We start from the raw sequence: 11,392 nt of genomic DNA on the forward strand, positions 1-11,392 counted from the left end.
GCTTAAACAGCTTTGACAATGCTGCCATAAAATTCATACCAAGCTTGATTTTCTTCCATTTCATGCTACTTTATATATAATAACCAACCGCTGCACTTTCTCTAAACCTTTCCTAAGTGCAAACAGAAGTCAAGGTCAACCAGGCAAAGTCGCTTGTCTGAAGCCTTGTGATAAAAAGTGGCATGATTGTTCTAGGTGACAAGCTGTCAGAGGTTACCCAGATATATGTCCTTGGAATCAAGTAGATTTATGACTCTCAAATGACAGGATATGCACACAAAGATCACAGAGGAAAACAAGATCTGGATTTAGACATATGCTGTGGTTGCTAGGTAAGTAAGTGCTGTCAATAACTGAATTCCTAGAATCGTTGATCTTCTCCCACCATTTGCCACCATAGCATAAATTTCCAAGGCCAAGAAACCTTGGTTAGTAGCATGTGAGAGTGAAGAGAAGCCATTTGCAAAACGTTTTCTTCTTCAAAACAATAGCCCAATGTGTTGTGTTGATCTGGGTGGGTCATAAGTTGTGAAGGCTTGATATGCAGAGAAAAACAGCAGTGTGTCATTCCTCGTGAAAGAGTTATTTGTTGAAAACACACCATTTGCTAGGCTCAGCTGTGTGAAGCGTCATCCAAGAATGTGAACCCCAGCTCATAAAATGATGGCACTGATCCCATGGAACTTGTCTGCCTGCTGAGAGCATAACGTATAATTAAGTCCAGTCTCTCTGATACAGAATTATGGTGCAAACTGCATCATTTAGAAATTGGTGAAACTTAGCAACTCTGCTCTGGAAAAGGCTTCTTCATTCAGTGTGTGGACCTTGGCTAAGAATATGGCTCATATAGCAAGGATTGGATCACCTGGGTGCTATTCTCCACCTTTCTGAAGGCATGCTCTATTTGAACAGCAACAGCAAAACCAATGTGCGTAGTCCTTCTTGCAGATACCACGGACTAGAGTAGAGAAAGGGGTATCCATACATTACATTCAGTGGGTGTACATTCCCTGTACTCGTGTACACAAATATCCACACTGAAATTCACATGTAATAGTCAAGAAGTGTACAGTCAGTGTACCTGTGTACACAGATGAACAAGTGTGCACTCGTTCACACAAGTTGTACCCATGTCCAGTGTAATGTGTGAACAGCCTTTGAGAAACACTAAAAATATATAGATCTATAGTGTATGGAAAAGTAATACAGAAAAAGAGTGATCTGAGATTTTTCTGAGGGTCCTGATCTAACTAGTTGTGCTCTGCTGGCAGTGTGGTTCAAATCAGGGAGGTGTAAAATCAAGCAAATTCACCTTATAATTTAAATTCACCTTATAATTTGGCCCCAACTAGAACTGTTGCACATTCCAAGACATGCTCAAGATGCTGCTGCAGCTTCTGCTAAACCTCACTCAGCAGCAAAACATGCCATCCAAAAACTGAAGCTGATTCTGGTAGGGATGGAACATAATAATAATAATAATAATAATAATAATAATAATAATAATAATTATTATTATTTATATTACGCCCTCCCCAGCCGAAGCTGTTCTCAGGGCGGCTAACAACAATCAAAATAATCCAACATTCTAAATACATTCATTATAAAATTAATTAAAATCAAATTGATGGCAACCATTAAGCAAAATTCTGTGCAGATTGCCAGAGGAGGGGGTCAGGCTGCGCCCTGACCAAAGGCCTGGTGGAACAGCTCTGTCTTGCAGGCCCTGCGGAAAGATGTCAGGTCCTGCAGGGCCCTAGTCTCTTGTGACAGAGCGTTCCACATACAATAGAGTTTGGTTCTTCGTTTTTTTTTTTTTTATCGTTTTCATGCAAACAAAAAGCAAGAGGTTAGAGCATTAATAAGTAACAGAATCACACAAAGAAAGGTGTTCACTGTGACACTGTGAGTATGAAAGCATCAGTAGATGAGAGATAAATATTGGCAGGAATCATCATTATGAATAACCTTAAACAGAGATGGGTCAGCATCCACAAGTTCTCCTTGGACTTACTTTGCAATTACCTAAGCTCTTCTTTGAAAAAGTGAAAGAATTTGGGGAATATTTCTAAGCTAGTAAGAGGTTTCAAAAAATTAATGACAGTCTCAGAATCCTTTTTCTATCCCAGATAGCAACTGATTGAGCCATTAGTGTCCACAGAGGTGAGAAAAATATGCTGCAGGGACCAAATCAGGAGGTAGACGTCAAAGGCCACCCCTGACATGGATGAACCCAAGGGGTCAGCCTTTGGCCTTATCCTCCCACTGAACATCTACAGTATCTTTTTCCTATGCAGAAAATAGTCCTCAGGGGAAAAGCAAGAGAACAGTAGGAACATAGGTAGGATTGGATTCTTCATTATCAAGTAGATCGAAAGGAATTTCACCCGTGCATCCTTTGAAATAGGCCGTGTATAGTGTAATGGAGTTACCTAGGCCTATTCTATTCCACAGGGCCAATTTTAAGAGGCTTTGGGGGACTTTGGCAGCCCAAATGATGTGGCTTTAGCTGTCAAAGCCCCATGATCCTGGGCTGACAAAAGTTTTGCTCAGGCCATGGAAACCATTTGTCAGCCGGGGAAACCAGCAATTTCTCTCCCACATGAACTTCAATCCATGGAATAGAAGAATATGGGGGATTAAATCCTCACCTTTCCTTTAAGGCAGGCTGTTATGAGTTCCTGAAGCTCTTTTCCACATCTGGCACTGGATAGCTTCAGCATCCCTTGTCTCAAAGTGCTGAACAAATTGCGACTACAATGAGTGGTCCTCCTGTTTGTGTGTCATGGGAAGGGGCACAGTAGACCAAGGATGAATGGGCAACCATTTGGCTACTCTGAGCATATCAGTGTGGCTTTCTTCTGGCACCATTTCTGCCGCCTTCTCCCTAAAATGAGCATTGTGGCACAGCTCTGCTTTGCAAATAGCATATGGGCATTATTCCCAGACTGGAGGAAGATTTTACAAAGGAAATGTAATCAAATGAGATGGCACTTTTATCATCCAAAGCAAAAACATATTGATCTGCAAAAACAAAGCACACTTTATACTGTTAGCAAGACAAGAAAAGAGACACCAGCCCAGGAGAGGAAGAATATCAAAAAGAAAAGAAAAGAAAAATATTTTTTCAAAAAAAGAAATGTGAGGGAATTAAAGCAGTGAGTTGAGCAGTGTATGCCTCAAAAACAAAAGAAAAACCAGCAGCAAATACAGGGTGCCAGCAACATTGCCATTTTCTGCAGGGAACCTCCTTAAGTGTCTGCCAGAAGAGGTGATTTCTGCTGAGAGCTGTCAGAATAACTAAACTGAACCATTGGGAGGGGCTGATTCCCTTATCACCAGAAAGAGCTGATTTCTTGAAAAAATGACATATGAAATTCTCAGGTGCCAGTTCGTTCTGCAATTTGTTGCTCTAGTGTCTGAATATGTAGAGAGTGCTTCCCCTTCATATTCATCTCTGGGTAACTACAACCAACTTCCATACATTTGGGATCATAGGAGGAGGGAGGGTTTTATTTGTTAGTTTGTTTGTTTGATGTTTATTTATTTAGTTTCTCTTCAGGTACTCAGGGTGGCTACTTAGGCATTACCGAGATAGAGGAAACACATCACCCAAGAAAGAGGGCACTGATTTGCATACGCTAACACATACTCCCAAGATAGCTCAGTTGGTGGAGCATGAGACTCTTAATATCAAGGTCATGGGTTCGAGCCCCATGTTAATCAAAAGATCCCTGCATTGCAGGTGGTTGGACTACATGACCCACATGGCCCCTTCCAATTCTATGATTCTATGATATAGTGGGGGAAGAGACAATGACCTGCTCAGCCTGCTTGTGCTCTCAGTTTTTATATTTTAATTGTATTTGAACCAGCTCTCCAAATGAAATAAAGGTGGGGAAATGAATCTAATCAGTGAGTCGGATCTTTATCTGCCTCCACCCACTGAGTTTGAGAGTTGAGGGAGATATGGTAAATAGGGGGCCATTTTTGCTGTGGAAGCAATGGAGGAAGGTAGCAGTTTTTCATTGCCTCTGTTTTATGCCACATGTGTGTGTGTGGCGGGGGAATTCCCCTGTAGATCTATTGAGCTATTCATGCAATCACACTAAATGGCTCTAATGTGCTAATGAGGTAAATACAGAGTCTGCTTCAGAATGAAAGTCCAATGGGATGAGACTTTGGAGTTCTGACCATGAATTACTAGCTTCTGGTCTAATTTGGCCCTGAGAGTAAAATGAGCCATTTTTTATTTTCAAAACCAAACTAGACTAGAATCTAGAAATCTGTCACCAGCTCTTCAGTTTCCGTTCGACCTTTACTGTGAACAAAACCAGGCTTTTCTTTCATCTGCTGGGATTAAACCAGGATATTGAGGGAAGAAATAAGGACTGTTCTAGTTAAAGCAGAACAGCTTGGCCATTTGCAACAACAATCCAATCGTAACACAAGTGTATCCTTGCCATATCCATTGTCCACTGGCTGCCCATCTGCTACTAGGCCCAGCTGAGGGTTTGGTATTTGTGTGATGGATATTAATGGCTCAGAATCCAAGTACTGAGAGGAGCAGCTTCCCCAATATCAACCAGCTAGAGCTTTAAGACCTGGAGACCCAAGTCAAGAGACTGCTTACAACACTAAGCTCAACCAGCAGAGAATGGTTTTGGTCAGAAGTTCAAATAGTAGAAGACAGAAGGATCACCTTGGCTACCCACTGCAGTTCCAATCACCCTCCAAATTCTGGAAGGTGAACTTCTGAAGTAGGGAGCCTTCTGAATTGTGGGTGCTCTCCACAAATTTTAGAAGTTTGCAACAATCTGGGTTTTAAAACACATGGGGAGCCTCTGTGGGGCCAGAAGTCTCCCACTTTACAAGTTGGAAGCAACAACAATGGGGGACAGAGCTAGCATGTTCACTGCTGCTTCTCCCCATGTGTTTACTCAACATATTGCAGATTGCTGTAGAGAGTCCCCAGCTTTCACGGCAGAAACAGTTTTGCAGCACCTTAAGAACTAACAAATTTATTATGGTAGTAGCTTCTTGCATCAAAGTCCAATCATCAGAATGGCATAAAAGTACTTTCATGTGAAAATACTAGTCTGTAGAATATTGATGTTCTGTAGAATACTAGTCTGTAGAATATTGATGACTATGACTGCTACTCTCCCTAGCAGCAGTCACAGTCAACAGCATTTTGGAGACTTCGGCTCAAAAACAAAGCAAAGCAATGATAGCATAATGCCCTGAAGAAAAAACCAATCTCTCTAACCAAATAGAAGGTTCCAAATTTCTCTATAATTAATGACTATTCCCCTTAATTTTGGTACCATGGCCTTGGTTATTTTTAATGCCTCCTGCATGGAGGCATTTTGTGCAATTTATAGCACAATTCTGTGCATGTCAACTCAGAAGTAAGCCCCACTATATTCAGTGGGACTTATTCCCAGGAAAATGGATATAGGCTTGCAGACTTTCAAAGGGTGCGACACTATTCTTTATACTTGACACTACTTTTGCCAAAGGAATGACGATGACAAATGATGCACTTTAAAGATCAATTACTCTAGATTGGGCCAATAGTTGTTTTGCCATCAAAATATAAATCAAACTCATGGTGAGTAATGTAGCCTCAATGTTCGTCCAGATAGTGCCCTGATCTTTGAGAAATTGGTAGCACTGACTCTAGTTGAAAGAGACCTGTGAAAATATTTGACAGGTGGCAACTGAGTCTAAGGTCATAAAATATGTGGAACCCTGAGCATGAGATGAGCCAGCTGCTCCACAGTCAACTTTCCCTTCTAGTACATCTGTTCTTCTTTTGTGGCCAGTGCCTAGGCAATGTGGAGGAAGGCAGTTGGGGGTGGGGTGTAGATCTTACAAGAGAGGGCTCACCCACAGGGTCTTTGACCAAATAGAATGTAAGCATTTATCAGGTGCATTTTCATAATTGTGGCCTTGGTAATTATTCTCCCAACAAGAAAAACATTGCATGACCACGATGTAGTTGTCCCTTATTTGTTCTTTCAACACAGTATTTGCTACTTTTGTGGCATTAGGTGTGTTTGTGTGTGTAAGACAAAAGTCAATGCATACTGAGCCAGCAAGAGAGATCCATACATGGAATGAGACAAACTTTCATGATTTGCATATCCCTTGATGGTTGAAGAGGTTCTTGTGCAAACTCATTCTGCATCCATGATTTGCAGGAACTGCAGTCATTTTGTTCCATCCAAAACACTACCAAACTTTATGTCATGTAAATACAAAACTAAACAATGTGACAGGCTGTATGTAACTATATAAATTCTTTTTTAAGAATTCTTTTAAATTCTTTTTTAAAAATATGTGGTTCTGTAGACCAACTTATCATATAAACAAAACATATTATAAGAAATTAGAGTCTAGCAGATTGACCAGGAGATACAATCTACTTAGTTCTTATGTTAGCAATATCCACGAGGTGGAATTCTTATATCAATCTTGTAATGTTCCACGTGAAGATGCTTTTAAGAATTCTGGCATTCCTTGTATGCAGGTTACAGATGAAAGACTTAGATGTTTAGTTTTGTTCCACCTAGCATCAAGTACTATGCATGTCCACCCTCTGAATGGCCCTGCTGATTGGGAATGGGGAACAAACAGGGAGAGGGATTGATGCAAAGCCCACCAAGGTCTTGGATGCTGCTGTGTATGCATCCTGAATACTTGAGCATCCCATGTGGCCATTGGACTTCCTACAAAGCCTAAGCATCTTGGATGTGTGGGATTTGCCAAACGTGTACAGGAGCATCTGAAGTAGGGTGGCTACTTAAACATCAACAAAAAGGGCAAAAGACACATTTGCATGTGGTAACTTTTATCTACTAGAGGTGCAAATTTAGAAATAATTGCTATAATTTACATATAGCCACAATACATCTCACTAGCTCAGCCTGGGTGCTTGATCAGTCTGATAACGTTCATTGTCAGCTTTAAAGCCCCTGTTCTCCTTTCTGAGGAATCTTTTTCTTCAAACTGGACTTAGACTAGGTAGCCCATCAAACAGAAGACTCATTCGGACAGAGGACTGACAGCCCTTCAAATCAGAAGCCTGTCATCTGTGATATACAGCATGTGGCCATCCTAAACAGACGCCCTTCGCAGAACAGATTGGCCCTTCTTGGCTGGTCCATGTGCAGCAAGGAAGAGGGAGAAGACTTTGTTTGATCTCAGAGGAGTAGAATGCTCAAGGAGATATTTAGGGACTCTTTTTTGGATGTGCAGATTTTACACATAATATGAGAAAGGGGGAAATATAAAAGACCCTCAGATCTGAAGGAAAGATCCAAATGAATCTGGAATCCTGAAAATCTCCAGAGTTGACACAAATCAGCCGTGCTGAGAAGGCTTAAGCACAAATTTAGCAGAGAATGAATTTGCATCTCCCAAGTGGTTTGCAGCATTCTTTCCACAGATATTTATTACACCTTCACTCTACCCTGTTGGCATTCCGATGTGCTAAAATCAAACAAACAAACTTCACCAAAGTATGATATAGCACTCCTCTTACAAATCATTCATGTCATTTATATTTTGAGTTCAATAATATAATAGGCTTGATTTGCTCCTTTTTAATGCTGCAAATCAACATTCCTGATGAATATTTATTTATTCTCTTCAAAACTTTAATAAATCCTGTGATTAATCCATTAGTTTGAGCTGGCCTTTGCCTCACTTTCACACCTCACTAGGCATATTTTCATTTTTCATTTTTCTTTCTCTTGTCTCTTCTGATGTGCCACAAACACACTATGTGACATTCATACTGAGCAGGGGTCTAAATAATATGGACCAACTGGGCAATTTGCTCTTCAGTATATTTTAGAAATTAAATAATGCACAAGTGAGCACATTTGTGTGCATCTATGTCTTTTGCAGTGATCCTAGGTTTGTTTGCCATGCATTTACAGTTTTGCTAGGCATTTGTAAAAGATAGTTTTCTCAAGATCAAAGGGAACAGAAAGGAACATAAAAACTTCCAGAAAAAAGATGTATGATTACAAACTGCCCTTTACTATACTTTTCAGATCACCTCATCAAGAAAAAACAGAATCACTTGTGTAGTCCCTGAGTACCTATATGTGTCTAACTTCCTCTGATTAATCATAATCAGGATTATTGATTTCAAAGGAAAAGGAGGAGGGTAATGAAATCACAAGATCCAGTAGCATGTTCCCAGTCAACATGTGAGGCCTACAGCAAAATGTTTCACACCAAACTGTGCCCATGTGCCTATGTTGTTAAAGTGAATGATATCTCTAGACCTAAGCTGCACACAAAGAAACATACAGCCAAGTAACCATGCCTATGATTGGCTGGGTCCATGAACAGGCTCTCATCTTCTTCTCTTTCTCCTTATTTTAACATTTATTTGCCACCTGCGCATAGGTGTGGAAATCAGGGGACTCTGGGGCACCCAACCTAGGTATTAACTTAGGGTTACAATATTTAATTTTTTGTGTTAGGAGAAGCTTCCACAGACTCGGCCCTCCAGATGTTTTGAGACTATAATTCCCATCATCCCTGACCACTGGTCCTGCTAGCTAGGGATCATGGGAGTTGTAGGCCAAAAACATCTGGAGGGCTGAGTTTGAGGAAGCCTGGGTTAGGATAACAAAAAGCGGCAGACCTTTATTTCATTTTTAGGAAATCAACTTTCAATTTCTTTTTATTTTATTCAAAAAAATTACACACACAGAAACACCATTGCTACAGTAGACTTCAGGATACCTCATATTGACTGGTGTTGTTGCTGCTGTTGCTGTGTGTTTGTTTCATTTACTCTTGGCCTGAGTGCTTAATGTTGTGACAATCCACAATTCAATGTAATGCGTTGGGTGTGCCATATCATCTGTCAAGACTTATCTTCTCAAGCCACATTTCTACCCATGCCTGTCCAGGACAAGTGCCTTCTTCCTGGGACAAGGGAGGCAGCCTGGCTACCCATGGTCCTCCTGCAGCTCACATCCATGTGGCCTGTGCATGCAGGGCAGCCAAGTGATGCTCACCTGCTGCCCTGTTGAGATGCCACCATTCTGTTTCCCTCTGGTGTGTTTCCCACAGCAACATTGAGGTTCCCAGGAGAGAACGATCCATGGTCAATGGGAATCCAGCATTGTCAGTGCAAAACAGAAAAGCTGCTTTCATCACTTCCCCCTGACATGCTCTGTATCTCACTATGCCTCTACCAAGGCTGAATGGAACATAACCACAGCCCTGCCCCATGGGCCTAGATCATGATCCTGCAACAAACTGAGGTCCCACTTCAGGTATTGAAATTGGGGGAGTTTCACTTTGGGAAGCAGAGTGAGGTATCTATTTCAGGTGTCCATTATAGGGAAGGCATTCTTGCTGAACTTGGAAGAGGTTTTTATAATATTATGAATTCCAGCTGACCTTAATATTCCCCCGAATCTGCTGATACTTCTCTCTTGCTCATGGGCGGTGCTATTTTGGTTACAACAGCAATTCTCTCCCTGCAGATTGAAAACAGGAGGGATTATTTTTACTGCAGAAGTCTGGTTGACAATCGCATACAAATACCACAAGCACAGTCTCTGGGATTGTTTTTATTGCTTTTCCACTTGTTAGTTGCTGGGCTCCTTTACAAAGAAGTGTTGGGCATTAATTAATTAATTAATTAATTAATACATACATACTCAGGCTAGAGCCCAGAGTGACAGTAGCCTAGAAAGCTGATGCGTATTTTAGAGTGCCTGACGTTAGTACAAGCTTGTTCAAGCATCTTTTCCAGGAATGGAAGGTTGGGAAGAGAGCAATTGGTAACTAGCTGCTACAGTTTTAAGGCATTCCAGCAACCTGACTTTCCTGAATGAGGAATTAATAACTGAGCAAGCATCCAATTTCTCCTGATCTGCCTGCACTATGAGCATGCAACTGTTTCATCCTTCTCCTTACATAACATAACATAAAAATGTATTGATGTTATAGTTTATTAACTTTGTGGGTCGTGCTATGTAAAACAGCTTTTTGGTTGCTTCTAGGCTTTTGAAGGACTTTACAGTTTACCTCTTCCTTATAATGAGGAATAACATTTATCTTTTAATCATGCTCTGTATGTTAAAAAGAAACGAAAAAACCCTTTAAACCAGCTCCTTACACAGTGTTTGTTTGCAGGCTTCACACCCACATCTATGAAACAATGACAGCTGTTTGAAGAAAAAAGCATCGTACTTTTTTATCTTGTGTAGGAGTCTTCCACAGGTAATTGGAGAATTTCCAAACGTTTCTGTATTGTGACTTTGCAGCAAATCCACCGCTTATTTGTGGGGACTATACTTCAGAGTCCCTAATCAACAGTTGTTAGGGTGGCCACTTGCACGCTGTCAAAAAAAAAAAAGAGAGAGAACAAAAGAGGGCACAGAATGACAGCTCGTATGTGCTGATTTATCCAGATGGATGCAAATTTACAAATAACCGCTATAATTTAAAAAGAGAAGAAATACAATGCATCTCACCATACTGGCAGAGGCTGTAGCCTGGTGACCTGCGAGCCAGTTCAGTCTGCGGTCCAGGTGCTGTTAGCAGGAAACTTTAAGGCCCCTGTTCTCCCTCTGTATGGCTCTTACCTTTAACAGACGTGCCAATGGGGTGGCACAGGCAAGGCAGGGTTGTGTGTCTCTTTTCCTGTTGGCGATTGCCACTGCTGTTTATGGAGAGGGGAAGGTGCAAGGTGCAGGGAGCTGAGTGGGACAAAGGAGCGGTACATTGTCTCTTTTGTGCCAGCACCACACTGAACTCTGCACTCTTCATCCCTCTGCGTCTTGGTAATGCTCAATGTTTGGAGGCGAGGTTTGATGATTTGTGATGGTTCCCCTTCCTTCTGCAGCAACCCTATTCTCCTCCCTCATCTGTTTCCACATAGGAGTTGCAGAGGAAAGGAAGAAATTGGTGGAAGTTTTCCTCTCATCCTGCTGCATTCACAAAACCCTTCACTGGATCAAAGAGCGGTGAAAGGACAGTGCTGGATATAGTCCAATATTACTCTGATCTTTTCTCCTTTGCTGCTGTCGGGGATGACAAGTGATACCAGAACCTTACAACAAAATAACAAGTCGCTGTATTACTGTTTCCCATTCTAAACTGGTGATTCCATCCAGAACATATGGGCCAGTGATTTTGTAGAGATAAGGATATTTTGTTGGTTAAAATGAACGTAGGCCTTATATTGCTCATACTGGACTTTTATTCTATAACCAGCAAAATGATTGTTGTTCAGATAGGATGCAGTTACTTTCCGTTATTAGAGTCAATGGAAATCTGCTGCCCTGGTGCTAAGTGTTGGGGGACAACTTTAAGGCTCCTGCTAGTTAGACCAGGCAGCCTGTCAACT

The 11,392-nt window shown here is 41.3% G+C and overlaps 1 long non-coding RNA gene across 1 annotated transcript; it reads right to left on the reverse strand.

Annotated features, from left to right (window-relative positions):
- Window positions 1-8,516: 8,516 nt before the first annotated feature.
- Window positions 8,517-11,180, reverse strand: LOC310835386. Its single transcript, XR_014559624.1, has 3 exons — window positions 10,629-11,180; window positions 10,234-10,382; window positions 8,517-9,515 (listed from the first exon to the last, which is right to left on the reverse strand). It is a non-coding gene; the product is annotated as an uncharacterized lncRNA (long non-coding RNA).
- Between the last annotated feature and the right edge of the window lie 212 nt (window positions 11,181-11,392).

The sequence above is a fragment of the Podarcis gaigeae genome (genome assembly GCF_964106915.1).
Source record: "Podarcis gaigeae genome assembly, chromosome: 2".
Taxonomy (NCBI): Eukaryota; Metazoa; Chordata; class Lepidosauria; order Squamata; family Lacertidae; genus Podarcis; species Podarcis gaigeae.